The sequence below is a fragment of the Carassius auratus genome, unplaced genomic scaffold, assembly GCF_003368295.1.
Source record: "Carassius auratus strain Wakin unplaced genomic scaffold, ASM336829v1 scaf_tig00024544, whole genome shotgun sequence".
NCBI lineage: Eukaryota > Metazoa > Chordata > Actinopteri > Cypriniformes > Cyprinidae > Carassius > Carassius auratus.
The window spans coordinates 3,123-23,714 of NW_020525354.1; the positions used below are offsets into that span (position 1 = coordinate 3,123).

At 32.0% G+C, this 20,592-nt stretch overlaps 1 pseudogene; it reads left to right on the forward strand.

Moving 5' to 3' along the window:
* Positions 1–1,161: 1,161 nt before the first annotated feature.
* LOC113078182 (eyes absent homolog 2-like) lies at positions 1,162–17,858 on the forward strand (annotated as a pseudogene).
* Positions 17,859–20,592: the final 2,734 nt, after the last annotated feature.

Consider the following 20,592-nt stretch of genomic DNA (forward strand, 5'->3'; position numbering starts at 1 on the left):
AGGTTCGGATAGAAAATGTTCACGTGTTTCTTTTATTCACAGGAGCAATTAGATCTACACACTGGGCGACAATTTAGACCATGTGAGTGATATTACATCTATTTTATTCCCACTGGGCTTCACTTGTACACTGCAACAAATATTTTTTGTAATAAATATTCTTGTTTGCAATAATTACAAATAATAAATGTCCATCCTTAAAACAAGAATGCATGCACTTAAGGAGCAGAAATGCAAGATAAACTTGTTTTCAGAAAAAGTGAAATTTTTCTCACCTCACTGACTGAAAAACAAACAACTCATGAGAGTCATTTATTCATTGTTTGATTGATTAAAAATGAGCCAGCTAATAAGAGTCATTTGCTTTTAAATTGGATTCCACTTAATGATTCAGATTCTTTTAAAACAGTTCGATTTAATGATTCTTTTACTTTTGAAGAACTGATGACTCCATGGTTTTGAGATGTTTGTAATTTAATCATATAAATCGATTAATACAAATCAATTAATTGCGATTAATTGCATCCCAATTAAAAGTTTGTGTTTACATAATATGTGTATGTACTGTTTGTGTATGTGTATGTAGAGTTTCAAGAAATATATATATATATATATATATATAAATATATATATATATATATATATATTTTTTTTTTTTTTCCAGTTACATTAATTTATTCAAATAACTTTTACATAAAATAAAATACATAAAATTCACTATATATTTTTTTTTTTCTCTCTACATTTAAGTTTTTGTATATATATATATATATATATATATATATATATATATATATATATCAAAAACATTTAAGTTCAAAAACTTAAATGTATTTTAATTTCCAAATAAACTTTTCTCATTTTCATTTTGTGACACTGTATTAATATAAAACTGGAATTGAAATAAAAATCTATAAAAAATGTATAAATATGAATAAATGTAAATAATAAAAAATAATAAACACTTACCTCAATTACAGGTAAAATAACACTTGTTTTTAGACTGTCAGTCTCTCTGATTAAACCATTAAAAAGAAGCGGTTTATTTGTTCATGAATCAGTTGTGTTGTTTGTGTAATGGAGAAAGTCTCAACAGAAAGATGTTGTCTATTTATTCTTAAAAGATCTGTTTGTGTAACTAACTCTTTGCTTTGACAGACCCACTGTCCTCAGTCATGGCTGCTTACGGACAGACACAGTACAGCCCTGCGTTACAGCCGGCCGGACCGTACACACCGTACACACATCACACACAGGGCTACAGCATGACGCCCTACAGTGAGTGTCCTTTCACACCCGCCCTACATAGTGCACATCACTGCTGACCTGACAGCTGGTCGTGTCTCTTTCTCTCACCTGATCAGATATTAAAACAGAAGATGGTTTGAGTCATTCACCAGGACAGAGCAGTCTGCTGGGATACACGTCCAACTTCAGCGGCTCTCCACCCGCTCAGACGCTCTACAGTTACTCCACACACGGTCAGTGTCACATATGATCATTTCATGTGATGAAACAGCTTGGTAAACAATTTTGTCCACGTGGTATTTTAGAGGTTGGAATGGGCAATTAAGTATCCGAAATATGCATTTGGTTACTTTGCATGCAGAGAAAATATGAACAAGTGATGTGCAGCTGATCTTTAGCCCGCTGCTTTACTATTAGTGTGTGATCTTCTGCCACAAACATAAACACTGAGTCAATTATTGCAGGAACTTTCCAAGCATATAAATTCAGTAAATATATCTAAGTGGCCAAAAGGTGGTCATCATAATTTGCATGAGTGTTCAGTTACAAAAAAAATGAAAATTCTCTGTATGTAATAGACTAACTTTAAAATGTAATTTGTAAAATAATTTTTGGTTTTGAACGACTAATAGAAATAAACATATACGGATCCCCAAAATAACAGTAGTGTGTGCATTTTTGTTTATATGTAAATGGAGATCAGAACTATGGCATGATGCTTGTGCAACCATGTTGGAAACTGCTTTCCGGACTCATTTATACAGTTTAGCATCATTACACAAACATATTTGATCAATCAGAATCGCATATCCCAAAAGGTTGTGTAATGCATTCATGAAAACTCTAGGTGATAATATTTATCTGCACGATACAAAAAATACACATGGTTTTGAACATCTATGTTGGGTTGACACTTAGCAAAACCCCCCCACCACACACACACACACACACACACCTGTTCCCCATTATCCGCGGTCTGGCTCCTGGCGTCAGGCGTCTCTCTCTGCTCTCTCAGGAGGTCAGAACCTTTCTCCGCTCCCCTCCACAACACGCCGGACACTGGAGGAGTGTGTTAGTGTGATCTGAGCGCCGGACAGCAGTCAGTCCCTCTCTTCTGTACAGTCCTGAGTTTGGCACCGCAGTGTGAAATTGACCGTTCTCGGTCGAGGTCAAAGGTGAAGTGGCACCAGGCACGTTTTCAGGGTTAAAGGAACAGGATTATTTACTAGTCATCATCATTTACTCACCCGCATGTCGTTCCAAAATCTGATGATGTTTCTTCCGTGGAACACAAAAGGAGATGCTTTAAAAAAAAAAAATGTAGGTGCATTTTCCATGCAGTGAAAGCAAATAGTTTCCACAGGGCTGTCCAGAGACAAAACAAGGACATCAAGGGTGAAAAAGCTATATAAATGTAGATAATAAAGTCTTATAAAGCCATATGGAAGCTTTTTGTAAGGCAAGGTTATTATTCTTTGAAATAAGCTTTTATATATATATTATATATATATATATATATATATATATATATATGTATATATATATAACCTAAAGTTTAGAAATGTTGCCTCTGAAACTAACTGCAATACGCTTAAGCATTTAAATGACTAAATGTAAATAAAAAAAATTAAAACTAAACTAAAACTAAAATTAATTATAAATTGTAATATTCAAAAAAGGGGAAAAAATTAATAACCAAATTACTAAACATTAAACTACAATTAAAATGAAAACTGAAAATATAAAAATTGTAAATAAACAAAAACCGGCATAGTAACTACTGTACTACTGTATAATCATGCCATAAGTGTGAATGTGAAGTGCTACAGTGGTAGGAAAGGCTTTCAGGAAATATTGATTGAATATTACTCCATTCCTCACACAAAACTGTTTTCAATATTGTTAATAATCATCATAAATCATCATATTAAAATTATTTCTGAAGGATCATGTGATGCTGGAGACTGGAGTAAAGATGCTGAAAATTCAGATTTACGCCACAGAAATAAATTAAATGTTAACATATATTTATATAGAAAATAGTAATTTTAAATTGTAATAATATTTCTTTTTTTTTCAGATTTTACAGATTATTTTTAATCAATTAAATGCAGTCTTGGTGAGCAGATCACAAATTATAATGCACAGGACGTCTACTTCCCGTCTGTCTAATTAGCATAATCAATGAGTTATTAGTGCTTTTTTAGATAATATAATATATTACATATTACAGTGATTTACGGTAATTCATAAGCGTCCCGAGACATCATTTACTGTAAAATTGTCTGCTCGTGAAATGGATGGATTTCTAATGGGTCTGGGAAAACGCGCTCACTGCGTCTCACGCTACATCTCGCCGGTCTCGTTTGATTTATAGGCGAATTCCAACAGGAGACCCGCTGTAGCATGAAATAAATAACCCTTCTCCGGGTGCCAAAGGTCCTCGCGTTTCACCGCTGTGGAGAAAATCAGAAACACGGCCCCGGCGTTCGCCCACTTCCCTGTCTCCCCCTTTGAAGGCTTTTCGCTTGCTTCCTTGGAGATTTCATGCTGTTTTGACAGAGTCATTTATCTAGGGCAGGTTTCAGAAAGCCAACGAGCAGGAATATGAAGGGAACGAGACAGAAAAAAGGGAACTAGACAGGCCTGGAGAAAGACATTCAGACTCTGGAAGTCTGATAACAGAGATGGATTTGCTCTGGGCTCCACGCTGCCCTTTCTCACCTCAACTGTTTTCGGAGTCATAAATCAAGCAAACTTTCTCTGAGTGTCTGTATTTCACCAGCCGTCCTCAAGCCATTCCTCGGCCGCTGCCTGTCGTGTTTCCTGCGCTGTGTTTGTGTTGGATCGTGCGCTTTGGAGTGTCTTTACCACAGTCAGCTCGAAGTACGCTCTTAAACTAGATTTGTGCTTCTTTTCCAGGCGGCAACATTTCTTCTGGAATTTTCCAGGGTGCAAACAGCATCACAGGCTCAACGCCATTCAGTCCTGCACAGCAGGTGGGTCAAATTAGGAAAAGTGCCTCACGCAGCACCTTCAACGATGGACTACAGCCAGCCTTGATATACTGTTGAAGCTTTGCAAAAGTTGAAGCTTTGCATGACTGAAATTATAAAACCATGACATTTTTAGTGCATTACAGTATCATTTGACTACCATGGTGTTTTAGCCAACCATTAAAGAATTCTACAGTAAGCTTTAGATGGTTCAGAAATGTTCAAAACGAGATGATTCATTCGTGTCATTGTCTCCATCAGGACTTCTCAGCGTATTCTAGCTACAGCCAAAGTCAATATTCACCATACTTCAACACACACTACAACAGCCCGTACATCACAACCAGCAATATCACACCCTCAGCGATGAGCGCGGCGATAGCCTATCAGCACACAGATCATCCCGCTGTATCGACCAATCACAGCCCGGAATTACACACAGGTGAGCTCTACGCTCAGAAACAATGAGATTGAAGTATATACGCGAGTATTGTTTTTATATTCGATTTGCAGAATGCTTGTTAAAATAGTAAGACAAAAATGTATATGAAAATATGTTAAAGTGTAAATAATATATAAACTGTTGGTACAAAACAGAATCACCTCCTTTAAAATAATCACATTGCATGGATTAGCAAAATGAAGAAGGACACAGTTTTTGTTTTAATCCAGCTGGATTTACTCAATGCAACTTATAACATCCATACAACTTTCAAGACTATTTATTTTGGTTTTGAGATATTTGGTTGCATGTCTGTATGTATGTGACATGTCATCCCATGTGTGTGTGTGTGTGTGTGTGACAGCAGAGTACCACACTCCCACGAGTCCTCTGACTCCAGGGAAGGAGCAGGAAGGCGTTCCAGCGAGACGCAGCTCAGATGGGAAGCTGAGAGGCAGGAAGCGTGCCAATGACCCCGTCCCCCCTCTGGACTCTGACATCGAGGTACAGACGCTGGCCTTCACGGTGTCCCTTACACAGTGCCTTTCATTAACATTCCTGTGCTCCGTACCGCAGGGATTACGTTCACATCAACCCAGAGCTGTGCAGTAATGTCCTAATTCAACATTTGCAGGAATAGACAGTGAATTGAAACAAATAGTTCAACCAAAATTAACATTTTGACACAATCTACTCACCCTTTTTTCATTCCAAACCTGTTCCTTCGAACTGACTTTTAGCAGAATGTCCGAGTTAATCTTTTTCATACAATAAACGAATGAGGACTGATCAAAAAAATTACCAATAAAAGTTTCAAAGCCTTGCTAAATAATCATAACGGGTTTGAACAAAAGGAGGTGTATTATGTATTCTTTGCCCTATTGATTCTATGTCATGTATTTCTTAATTTTGTATATTAAAATATTGATATGTGTATTTGATAACCAGACAAAGTTTATGAACATTTTCCTGTCTGCCCTTAAGCTGTGAAAAGTAGATGAACTGACTGAAATGATCAGCCGTTATTATTATCATATACTGTACACAACACTGAGATAATATGCAGTGTTATGGGAGTAAATACTATTCTTGATGAGTAAGCAGATTGTGTTTGTGCTCATGCTCATGACGCATGTGTGTGTGTGTGTGTGTGTGTGTGTGTGTAGAGGGTGTTTATCTGGGACCTGGATGAGACCATCATCATTTTCCACTCGCTCCTGACGGGGACTTTTTCCACACGTTTCGGCAAGGTACAAACCTGTTCTCCCACTCGCTCCAATGAACCTTAGACTCCTTCAGCTTTGGAAGACGATACTCTATGTTTTATTCTTTTAACTTTTTTGTGGTGTGTGTAATTCTATTTAACAGTAACAGTATAAACCACAATATAGTAAATAATAATAATAACAATATACACAAGTTTTTTTTTTCAATTTATGTATGTATATGTGTCAGTTTTTAATATATATATATATATATATATATATATATATATATATATATATATATATATATACATATATATGCCTTATATACTTTTTGTCTTATATACACCACCATTTAAAAGTTTGGGTTCAGCAAGCTTTTTAATGTTTTTACATGTTTTTTATTATCTTATGATCACTAAGGTTGCATTTATTTGATCATAAATACAATAAAAATAGTCAAATATTATTAGAATTAAAAGTAACTGGTTTATATTTGAATATATTTCTAAGTGTAATTTATTCCTGTGATCAAAGCTGTATTTTCAGCATCATTACTGTAGTCTTCAGTGTCACATGATCTTCAGAAATCAGTATAATATTCTGATTTGAGTTGTTCTCCTTCATATTTTTGTTAAAACGGCATGTAATTAAAACAAATCTTTTGTTAATGTCGTTACTGTCACTTTATCAATTTAAGAAATCCTTGCATTCAATGCATCCTTAAAAAAAATCTTACTGTCACCTAACTTATCCAATACGTATATGTATCCTATATACAAGAGAATCATGTTTGTTTGATTTTAATGCATTTAGCAGAAGCAGAAGTCCCTTATTATCAATTCATCATAATAAATAAATATATTCCTCAGCTGTTATCAAGTAATGTCATCAGCAGACAGTAAATGCGGAAGATCTAAATGAACAGTGAAAGATATAATGACGCTCCTTCAGCTCCAGACTTTGATTTGAACGACGGCTCATGAACTTTCTAGGCGATCTCCAGGCAGCTGATGAGGAAACAATGCTCATGTTTCTTTTTCTTGGCCCACAATCTATTTTGAATTCCCACGATCCCTTGCGGATTTGACGTGACACATAAGAGACTCTGAGAATCGCCCGGCCGTCTCGAGTGTGCAGATCTTTGGACTTTCTTTTTGAGGACTGCAGAAATGTTGCCGTGACTAATGTGTCTAACTTCGGATCCAGGAAAACGAGTCCAGAATAGCTGCTTATCCACTGGAGATAGCAAATCAAAGAAAACATCCAAATGAAACTGAAGTTGGGCTTGAGTTAAATAAGAACAAGTTTCGGTGTGTGTCATGACAAAGCCGCTTACGGTCAGACAAAGAGCCGCGATTGCATTAGCTCAGATTTCACATCTTTAAGTAACATGATATTTAACTTTAACTTTATGTCAAAGCTATAAGCCCACCACTGTAAACAGCCTGTTTGGGCTGATTGGCCCACAGCAAGACTCGACCTTCTGAACACAAAACCTCTCACGGTGATGACAGACGCCCGCTGGCTGAGGTGTTTTTAAATGTCAGAGGTTATTGGAGGCTCTTTCCCATTAGGATGTTATTTATCCTTGATAAATGTCTTAACGTCTGAATATGCACATACATAAGTCTATGTGTATTTTTATTTATTTTTTCAATTAAAAAATGAGTATGTAAATGAATATATATTATTAATTTAAATATTATAATTATAAAATATTATAATTTAAAACAAATGAAAAGTTATTTAGAAATAGCAATATAAAAAGTATATGTAAAAATTCATGTAAACATTTTATTTTAAACAAAATAACTCAGATATATCAGAAAAATATACTGGTAAATATATATAAAAAATTATAATAGTGATACATCTTTGTAAAATAAATACATGTGTGTGTGTGTCCATTACATATAAATGCACACATGAAATAAAGTAAATTTTGATAGATTTTCTATTTGAAAAATACTTTTCCTTCAATCTGATTTAATCATATTTGCAATATATTTACAATAATTTTCAAATGCTCTTTGGCCCAAATCGTTTTTATCTTCCTAAAATCCATTCTCAAAAGTTCAGTCGTAATTCTAAAGTGGTGCATTTATTATTCTACGCTTGACTAGCGCCTGTAATAGAGTCATCCATGCATGATGGCAGATGACGGGTTATTATCTTCATTAAAGCAGGACCGACTCGCAGCTCCTGTGCTGACAATGATTAGCTGTTACACAGTTAATCTGACACTAACCTCTGGCTGACACATGCAGCTTGATCCAATGCCAAACGCAGGAGTTAGCGGCTAGTTACGCAGCTGCCATAGAATGAGAGCGCACAGTGGCTTAGCTGGTGTTAGCATAAGGCTTCACCTACAACATGAAGAGGAGAAAAAGAGAGAAAGAGGAATAGCTTCTGATTGAAAGCACAATGACTGCGCTGAATAGCAACATTCTTGCTGGTTAAAAACCTGTTGCACCACACGCTCCTTCTCTCAGTGAGATAATGTAATCATCACCTGTCACTTCTGTGGAAAGTTAAAACCAGCTATGAAACTAATTTGATGTACGTTCTATGCTTTGATCCAGGACTCTGGCAAGGCTGTTTCTCTGGGCTTGTGGATGGAGGAGATGATCTTCAACCTGGCAGATTCACGTCTGTTTTTTCAACGACCTGGAGGTGAGCAAAACATCACAATCGACCAAATCATGCAGGATTTAATGCCAAACACTCTTTTTTTGGACTTCAGCATTAGACGTATATTTAAATAATCACAAAAAATGGTGCCAATTATAAAAATACAGATGCATTTGAGTTTAATAGAAGAAAGACGGAGAGTGATATGTATGGAAGTTTGTTTCCACATGGGATGAAAAAATAACAAAAAACGTAATTATCTCATAATTCTCAGAAAAAAATTAAAGATATAAACTCAATTGCAACATTCAAATATAAGATAAAATAAAAAGCTGTAATTGTAAGACTAAATCTTGCAATTAACTTTTTATTTTTTATTCATTTGGCATTAAAAAAAAACGGAACTGAACTCGGAAACTGAACCGAAAAAACTCAAACTTTTCCTAATAATTGCTATTTATAACTTTTTTTTTTAATAGCTCACAGTTATTAAAACTCACAATTCTTAATGGGTAAAATGTATCACTTTTTAACTCTTTAAGGTCTGAATTGTGAGATATAAACATGTATGGATCTATTCTATAGATATGAGACACGAACGTTGATGGTTACTCCATAAATAAAAAATATTTTACGCAGAATGTTGTGATCGACCAATCAGAATGTAGAACTCTCACATTCTCAGTAGAACACCTGTCAATCATAAAGCTCTAAGTATTCCCCATACCTCATGTCTTCATTTGGTAATTATTTTTGCTAATTTGATGCCATTATGGCAGCAGTAGTCTCTCTTGCATTATACCTGTTCTACAGTATTTCAGTTATTTCCCTGCTGTTTTTTTTCTTTTCTTTTTTCAGAACTCCATGTTACAAAAATATGAGGAACAAATCATGTGTCCTCGTGATTTTTGTTACAGCTGCAGAAACTGGTTGTGCTGTTTGTCACAAATATGCAAAGAAACAGCTAAATAATTCATCAAAAAGACTAAATTATAAATATGTACACTACCATTCAAAGGTTTACAAACATTTTTAATAGAATTTAATAACTTAATTCAGCAAGAAATCAGCATTAAATTGATCAAAAATGACACTAAATATATTTATTATGTTTCACACAAATAAATTACATTTTAACAGATATTCCTATAGAATTAGTTTATTTTAAAATGTAATAATATATTACTTTTTAACTGATTTTTGATCAAATAAATGCAGCCTTGGTGAGCATAAGAGACTTCTTTCAAAAATATAAAAAAGATTGCAGCCTCCAAACTTTTGAACAGTTGTGTATACAAGGCAAAATGTATATTTACGGTTGGGGTGTATAAAATATCTATTAGTTATTGGAATTCAGTACTGTTTATGCATTAAGGTGCATGAGCTGACAGTGAATGTGTGAAAGACCTGGGTTTGCCCTCTGCATGAAGAAAGGAGGGATTAGATTCTCTAAAAGCTTTGGAGGGGGTGCTGCAGAAACCCTGACAACACCTGAGGTCTTAATTAGGGGTGTGTGGCTGCCACTGAAAAGACAATTTGTCCCGGGGAGGAACAACAGCCCACGGGTGGAGGGCACACACACCATTATTTCTTGAGCAGGGTTTAAAGACGCCCCCCTCCCTCTCGTTCTGTTGCTCAACAATCCAAGCATCACTGAACATTCAAACACTGAGAGTTCAGTCGATTCACAAGTGTCACAAGAGCAGCCGCGGGCAAAATAATTACTGCACAGGGGTCAGCAGTTAGAAGAAAATATGATTGATAAATTCTGTTTAATGGCCTAACTTGACCATGTAATCCCTTTAATTAATAAAAAAATAAATAAAGAATAAATTAATGTCTTGTAGAGAGTAGCAGAAAAGGTCAAGAGTGAGAAGCAAAATATTGGTAAATTTGAAATCACCTCTGTAAATAATAATAAAATAAATAAATAAATAAATCGTAAAAGCAGTGGAATTATTTTATTATTGGATGTTTTTTTTAATTATTGATTTTCACTAGAAAAATTCTGAGGAAATTTAAATAATTGTTTGATAGACAAGGTATCTGAGTAGTAGAAACTTTATAATGAAATTGGTGATTGTAATTAAATTAATATTTTTATTCAGCAAAGATACATTAAATTGGTTAAAAGTGACCCCGAAGACATTTATAATGTATAAAAAAATAAATAATAATATATATATATATATATATATACTGTATATACTGTATATATATAATTTTTAATTACACACACATACATACATTTATATATATATAATTTTATTGCAATTGTTTTAAATCTTTCATTGATTTTGATCATGTTTTATGAGAAAAAAAATTAAATAGAAGTATAGTAACTGATGTAACATTTGCATGTAACATGCAACATTTTTATTTTATTTTAAAATAAGTTCATATTTTTATTCAGCAAGGACACATTAAATTGTTTCCAAAGATATTTATAATGTTTTTTAAAAAAACAAAAATAAATTTCAAATAAATGGTGTTCTTTTGAACTGTATTAATCAAAAATCCTTAAATGCAAACTAATAAAAGCAGTGTATATGGTTTAGTAAATATATATATAAATTTAGTAAAATATATATTCATCTTTTATTGATTTATTTTTATTATATTGTTTTAAATCATTCATGAATTCAGACATTCAGCTTATGCATCACCACCACATTTACAAACCCAGCCAAGACTAAAGAGTTCATTAATGTCCAATACTGGGTTTAGATGGTGTTCTGTCTGCCATCTTTCTAATATTTTACTCTCTGGCGTTACAGACGTCTTCATGTCTTGGGACGCGGTTGCCCGCTTTTGCTTTTTTGTTGTTTGTCTTTTTTAATATTTCACTCTTGTTCTCACCATCTTTCCCCGAGACTCGGAGATGGATGAACCTGTCTTTACTCAGTACATCACTTTACACGGCTGTAACATATATCCGCCTCATGCATATCCGCTTTCCTTTCATTTCCCAGGAATGTGACCAAGTTCACATCGATGATGTGGCCTCGGATGACAATGGACAGGATTTGAGGTATGTAGTATGAGCAACAGTATGAGCATTTCCAATAAAACGGACATTAAGTGCCATAAAAGGGTTCTGTTCATGCCACTGACATTATTGAGTATTAAACCTTGTTGGTTTTTATCATAGTTTTGAGGCAAGCCCTCGCTCTGCTTCCAGACTTTTTATGATGGACATTAATCACACCTTTATGAGCATGTCAACAGAGTTATTAAAGGAATAGTCCTTTGAAAATGTCATTATTTTTTTTCATTCCAAACCCTTATTAATACTCCAAAAAAAAAGCACCATGAAAGCGGTCTATATAATTAAGTGAATATCTTTTATTTTATTTTTAAATCTTTCATTGATTTTACTGAAAATATTACAATTTACTAAATTTATTTTTGTATATATATATATATATATATATATATATATATATATATATTTAAAAAGCTCTGTAAGTACAAATACTCCAAAATAAGTACAATAAAAGCAATATGTATGATTAGTTAAATGCCTATTAATTTAATTAATTTTAAAATATTTTCTATTTCTATTTAAAATATTTATTTATTTATTTACTTAATGTGAACTGAACTGATGCTATTTGAAAGCAGGATATATATATATATATATATATATATATATATATATATATATATATATATATTTCATTTTTTACATATTGTTTATTTTAAAATATTTTATTGATTTTTTTTTTTCAATGTATTTATTTACGTACTTAATATGAACAGATGCTATATGAAAAAGGAGCAGAAACTTATTTTTTTAATTCCTTTTGTGAAATGACATGAGGATAAATAAATAAATGGCACAATTTTCCTTTTTAGGTGATCTATATATTAAACATAACGGCATGCTGACATACTGGTTATTATAGTTTGATATCACAGTTTGTAGGCAGACTCTCGCTCTGCTTCCAGACATTTTACGATGAACATTAATCACACTTTTAGGAGCGTGTCAGGAGGTGTAGAGCGGATCTGAGGCTGACCGTATGTGTGTGTCTGTACTTGCAGCACGTATAACTTTGGCACGGATGGCTTCCAGAGCCCAGCAGGTGGAGGCACGCTCTGCCTGGGCTCAGGTGTTCACGGCGGGGTCGACTGGATGAGGAAACTTGCCTTCCGCTACCGCCGAGTCAAAGAGATCTACAACACCTACAAGAACAATGTAGGAGGTGAGAAGAGAACACCACGGCATTCGACACCCTGCTTTCTGCTTTCACAGCTGTGAACACAAGCATGACTAGATCCTGAAATGACTAGTACACAACAGATAGATCCTGTTCTCAAATCTGATTGGTCGAACATGTTTGAAGTCGTTGTAAAATAGCTAAAGTACATGCACCTGAAGCCACACGTCTGTTTACGGCAATTTTATAGCATCAACCATAACCACTGTGTGTGTGTGTGTGTTTATATATGTTTGATATTTATTTACATTTATTTATATAAATATGAATTGGGTGTTTGAGCTATTGGCTCTTGCGTGCAAGATTTTAGAAAATAAATACAGACCATTAAAAACAAATTCACAATGAGGGACTGTTGTAGTTTGTGACGTTCTCATACATTAAATATTTAATCTGTAAAAATGTAAAAATTCTTTGAAATGAAGCACAAATAAATGAAGGCATGGTAAAAAGTTTATAATGAGCTTTTAATGTGATCGTTATATTTAAAAACTTTCTTCTTCTTATTATTATTATTAAAATATATAATTAAATATAAAAATAAAATAAGTAGTAGTAGTATTTCTAGAAATTATTACTAAATATGATTTAATATTAAAATATTTAAATATCAAATTATTTATTGTACATCAAGTTAGATTTTTATTTGCTATAAATAAAATAAAGTGCTGTAGTTTATTAGTTTATTAAAATTAAATTACTGAGAATAAACAAAATTATATTTGTACATTGTTAGATGTTTTTTATATAATAAAGTTCTGTAGTTCAATAATTATTATTAAATGTGATTTAATATTTAATTACTGAGAATAAACAAAATTATGTATAGTAGATCATGTTAGAATTCTTTTTTTTATTCTTATTTTTTATGTTTTAAACAAAATAAAATAAAGTGCTGTAGTTCAATAATTATTATTAAATATAGTTTAATATTAAATTATTTAAAATAAACAAAATTATTTATTGTCATATCATTATATTGTAAAAACTACAAGTCATTCAAGGCTTTGTATTACACTTGTTGTAAGTGTTTTATTTTATTTTTTTATTTTTATTTTTTTACTTATGCCACATTGCTTTGAGCCAAACAACTTTGTAAAATCACAGTAATTCATGGCCAGTTGGTGATGTTTCTTATTGCTATTTTTGGATTTTCAGAAACAACATTCAAGAATATGTTTTGTGCATTAAACTTCAGTTCTTGAATGGGTTTTGTGTCTGCTGATGATTGTTCTGTAGGTTTGTTGTGCAGTCCGAAGCGGGAAGAGTGGCTTCAGCTGCGGCGGGAGATGGAGGTTTTGACGGATCTGTGGCTGACGCAGGCACTGAAGGCCCTCGCTCTCATCAACTCCAGGTCAGGACATCCGCTCGTTACAGGAGTATCCCAGCTTAGATAAACGAGATGTGTGAGTGTTGTAGAGTTCAAGAGCAGAAGCTAGTTTCTGTGGTAGCCGAAAGAGAATCTGGAATATTCCTTCAACAATAGACTTATTTTACAGCAAGTTACAGCAGTTTTGTGTCACTCAAACATAATGGGTTTTGGCGAGCAAAGCACACTGTCAACATGAGAGACTGAAGACACTGACAGATGGTGATTAATACCACTTGATTTGCCAAGATATTTCTGTCTCATAACCTTTAGTGAACACAAAAGTGAGGTTCAGCAGAACGTCTGAGCTGGAATCAACACAGTGACCGGAGCCTGTCAAGATCCCACAAGATCTCACAATTCAGACTTTGCTTTCACCTCTGAGTTGCACGTTTATCTTTCGCATTTTAAATCTTGCAATTCTAAGTTATATTTCATAATTATGAATCTTATTTTGGAATCATGAGTTTATATCTCACAATTATGAGTTTTTCACAATTTACTATTTCACAATTCTTTTTTAACTCGCTTTGATCTTGCAATTAAGAATCTTTTTTGCAATTCTGAGTTTATATCTCACAATTTGGATTTTTTAATCTCATAATTCTGAGTTTATATCTCATAATTCTTAGTTTATATATCACAATTTAGAATTTTTTTATCTGATAATTCTGAATTTTTTTTATCTCATAATTCTGAGTTTATATATCACAATTCAGATTTTTTTATCTCATAATTCTGATTTTTTTAATCTCATAATTCTGAGTTTATATATCACAATTCAGATTTTTTTATCTCATAATTCTGATTTTTTTTATCTCATAATTCTGAGTTTATATATCACAATTCAGAATTTTTTTATCTGATAATTCTGATTTTTTTTATCTCATAATTCTGAGTTTATATATCACAATTCAGATTTTTTATCTCATAATTCTGATTTTTTTATCTCATAATTCTGAGTTTATATCACAATTCAGATTTTTTTATCTCATAATTCTGAGTTTATATATCACAATTCAGAATTTTTTTATCTGATAATTCTGATTTTTTTTTATCTCATAATTCTGAGTTTATATCTCATAATTCAGATTATTTATCTCACAATTCAGATTTTTTTATCTCATAATTCTGAGTTTATATCTCATAATTCAGATTTTTCATCTCACAATTCAGATTTTTTTATCTCATAATCCTAAATTTATATATCACAATTCAGATTTTTTTTTATCTCACAATTCAGATTATTTTTATCTCACAATCCTAAATTTATATATCACAATTCAGATTTTTTTATGTCACAATTCAGATTTTTTTTATCTCACAATTCAGATTTTTTTTATCTCATAATCCTAAATTTATATATCACAATTCAGATTTTTTTTTATCTCACAATTCAGATTATTTTTATCTCACAATTCTGATTAATTTTATCTCATAATTCAGATTTTTTTTTAATCTCATAATTCAGATTTTTTTTATCTCACAATTCAGATTTTTTTTATCTCACAATTCAGATTTTTTTTATCTCATAATTCAGATTTTTTTTTTCATTTCACAAATAAGTTTATATCGCACAATCATGAGTTTATTATTTATTATTATATTCCACAATTGAGTTTATATTTCGCAATTGAGTTTGTTTCTCACAATTCTGAAAAGGTCACAAAACTGAGATAAGTCGCAGTTGCTTTTTTTTTTTATGGCAGAAATAATCTTCCATAAGAAATAGATGCGAATGGAAGCCTTCATTCACTAACATTTTCCTATCAATCAAAGCTTTAAGTCTGTATAGAGAAACTAAATCCAGATCAGATTTTTATTCATGGCTGCACTATTCTTTCAAGAGTTAACTTACAGATGTTCCCCTTCTCAGACCGAACTGTGTGAACGTGTTGGTCACCACCACGCAGCTGATTCCAGCGCTCTCTAAAGTACTTCTCTACGGTCTTGGAGGAGCTTTTCCCATCGAGAACATCTACAGCGCCACCAAAACAGGTTTGCAGCCTCTTCATACGCTGCATTTCAGCCAGTTTTCCTGATCTAGAAACTGAACTGTTAATGTTGTGTTCTAGGTAAAGAAAGCTGCTTTGAGCGCGTGACTCAGAGGTTCGGTCGGAGAGCCGTGTATGTGGTCGTAGGAGATGGAGTCGAGGAGGAGACGGTCGCCAAGAAGGTATGAAGGAATAATGCCAAACAGCTGAATTAGTACTATAATCAATAATGGTATTCAAAATATATTTATTATCACTGGTATTGTTATGTTCCATGTCAAGAGAAACATTGTATTAGTGCATCTTTTCAGTAGAAAAATACTAAGTGAATCCAATCAGTTTTTGGAAGAGAAAAAAAATATACATATATATTTTATATATTAAAGTAAATAAATAAAGATACATACACATACACACGCACGCACACGCACACACACACACACACACACACACACACACATATATATATATATATATATATATATATATATATATATATATAATAAAATAAAGCATATTATTTTATTTTCTTATATATTTGAAATTGTAATGTTATGTGCATTTAATATTATTCAAAGTTATTATTTTTATAATAATAAAATTTAAAATATTAAATGTGATATTTATATTCAATTATACGTTAGAATCATTTATTTTAAAATATAGTAATTTTTATTAGAGTAAGCATTTATATTATTCAAATTATAATTAAATTGATAATATTATTCATTATTAAATATTTTTTTAAATTATATTTACATTGGAATTTAATGTATTTAAATATTAATAGATTTTTATACATATGTTTTTATTTATACAAATATATGTTATATTTGTTATAATTATTATTTTTATTTTAAACATGTTTTTTTATATCATTTTCATTTATACTGCAATTCAAATCAAGTTAATATTAAAATGCATTTAAAAATAAATAAATAAATAAATAAATGTATTAAAGTCACTATTCTCTTCAAAACCTATCCAAATCTTCATTCTCAAAACACTTTTCAGACAGTAATAAAAAAAGGGGGGGGGGTATATACGTAAACATAAAATATATGTTATGACCTATTAAATATTCTGTAATTTCATGACAATCTTTAATATCATCACCCTTGACAAATAAATGGTACATTGTGATGTCCTGCAGAAGAACATGCCGTTCTGGAGAGTGACGTGTCAGGCGGATCTGGAGGCCTTGAGTCATGCACTTGAGCTGGATTACCTCTAGAGGGCAGCATCTGCTCGTCTGCCGAAAACTGCAGGACCAATCAGCAGGGAGCACCAATCTTACTGGAAAATATTGCTTCAAATCAATCCAAGAAAAATGCTTTTTTTCCCCTCTTTCTCGCTCTCCACCTGAGAGACTCAGCTCTTTCATCCACTCTCTTTTCTTTACAACATCGCAGCACTGAAAACAGACCCATCTATGTTCGGATAACATCCTATCACACTACTCATACCATTTCTGCAGTTCACAACATATATACTGTGCACAGTTTGTGTTTTTTCTGTTTGTGCAGAAACCCAGATGACAATGGAACACAATGCATGGATATCCCAGAATGCAATGCACTTGAGTTTTTACATCTCATCTCTTTGGACTGCCAAAAAATGAAAACAGTTCCCACCAAAAGTGGATTAAAAATGCAAAATAACTATTTTTATTTCTGAGATGATAATTAGAGGTCATGTGACATTAATTCAGCAAACTACTGTTTGATATGTTTATCATAATGTCTACTATTTTATATTAAGCAGTATGCAGTGTAAACTGTGCAGTAGGCTGTAATGTTTGTTAATATTTCTTTCTGAACATAGCCGTTCTGAAACAACCCATTTTACAGATTAAAAAAGAGATTTACATTTCGTTAAGCATGAAATCATATGCATTTTCATGAAAAAAATTAATTCTTGCAATATCCTATTAAATTGAGTGAATATTGCACTATACATAAAATTAACCATTACATAAATGTTAACTGAATTAAAATAAATTTAGACCAAATTAAGATATGTGCTATTAGAAAAACAGAGTACAGAGTTCTGCAAATCCACTTGTTTGAATAGAAAACCCATGAAAATAACCATGCAATTTACCAAAGTATTGTGGCAAATGTTACTGCTACTGGTACTAAAAGAAAAGACATGATCAACTTCTGAATGTCAGTGTGTTGTGAGTCTCTGACGTGTGCCTGGATCTTCATGTGGTTTGTTACTGTGCTGAAGTTGATGTACTGTATACTGTATGTGCCGCTCTGATCTGCATGTGCTCTTCACCACTGCTTCTGTTCGCTATGATTTGTATATAAGGTTTTATTGTTGATTATTTCTGGGCTAATTATAATAGAATAAAGATAAATTAATTTCATTCACAAGTTTATTTCTTAAAGTGTCATTTGCCTAGTTTTAAGTGAAATACACCACTGCGGAAAACTGTTACGGAAAACTGTGTTTTTAAGAGCATTAATCTATATATCTATTTATATATATATATGTGTGTGTGTGTGTGTGTGTGTGTGTGTGTGTGTGTGTGTGTGTGTGTGTGTGTGTGTGTGAAAAATAGAAACATATACTTAAGTTAATATTTTAAAATATTACAAATCTAAAATGACTAATATTATGCCTTATAGAAATTATTATTATTTATTTTACATTAAGTAATGTGACTTTAGAGTGCAATGTGCTTCACTTACATCATAATGCAATGCAAAAAAATCTTGATCCTAAGAAACTGCTTCATTTTCTTCCTGCGAAACATTATTACCTATTGTTTCTCTTTTTATCGTGTGGTTAAATGTGGTACAGACAAAAAACAACAACAAAAAAAAAAAAATCTTTGAACTTTTTTCAATATCTGTTTATTTTCTGTTTCCATGTAAACATATGTATATTTATTTATTGACTACATACATATTAGAGCTCCAACAAATAAACACTGTTAGTCCAGGGTTAATAGTTGGAGAAAATTGTGGATTTACAGTTAATCAGATAAAATACATGTCATAAAATAAAAGTCATCGCAATAAACCCGTTTATGACAGTCTATATCTAGTATATCAGCACTCCAATATACAGAGACTCAGAGTAATAAGTAATATATTATATTATATTATATATTATTGGTGACACCTGTATTATGACACGGAAATACTGCTATAAAACAAGCTCTGCTTCCATCTGCTGGAACTTCAGCTCAATAACATGGGCTTATCTTAACAAGTCCTAAGTGTATTTGTTCAAGAGCGTATTTTGAATGGCCCTTGCTGACACTTTCAGCATCAGTCTGCACATGTTGTTGTCATTGCAGAGTCCGTGCCACATAGTAGAACAGAGACACTCCGGTAAACACAAGCTCTTGTGTGTTCAGCGCTTATTTGATCGGCTAGTGTTGACAGATCATCCCTGATGCTCGTAAAGAAATGTTTGGATGAGTTACTCCGAGATCAGCGGCCCCTGTGACCCTTGAGTCAGTTTGATCTGAGAGCAAATGTCAGTGACTCGACACACAAGTTTGTTTTTCAGGTGAAGGTGTAGCGGAGAGGTTATTCTGTTATCCTTTTATGATTAAAAACCATCAAGTGATGTGTAATATATGGCTTGTGTAATATCTTGTTACATATAATATAAGCAAAGTGAGACTGATAGTGAGTCAAAACCAAAAACAGCACTGCTGATCTGATTAAGAGGAGGAAATCAAGGAAAGAGAGAGACTTTTCTCATTCATTTCTGTACAGAGACATATCAACAATTAGTATAATGCTTGATTAATGATGATTTGAACACTTTGTTCATTTGTTAGTTTTGGCACGTCTGTCATTATAATAACTAATGTGAATGTCACTGGGTTTAGAGCAACGCTCACATGTGTTTGCTAGAGATAATATTAACTTTGAACAACTGATTATTTACTTTTGTAAAGGTTCATTTTATTTGTTCCATAGCATTTTAAATGTTAACATTAAAAAACTGATATTTTAAATGTTTTACATTTGAAATGTGTTGTAATTTAAATAATTGTGTTATAAAATTGTAAACTGATTTTTAACAAATAACAAATACATTAATATAAACATTACATTTGAATAATAATTACATAATTATATAAAATAAAAATAAACGAATATAAGACAATATAATTATTTTTGTAACTATAACTAACTATACAATAAAATAAATGTATTTATTATAACAATTATAGAATTAAACATGATTATACAAAAATATAGTTTTTATAAAATATATTTAAAACAAATATAATAATTGCAATAATAGAATATTAATTGCATGCAATTGCAAATATTGCAAATTCCACTGCATTTTAACTGTATTTTTACAGTTTTATTTTATAATATATCGATCATTTATATTAGATTAAATCTAAAATCACTTTATATGATTTAAAATGTAATTGTAATATAAATATGTTTTATAAAATAAAACTGTACAAAAAAACAATTCAATAAATATATTAAATA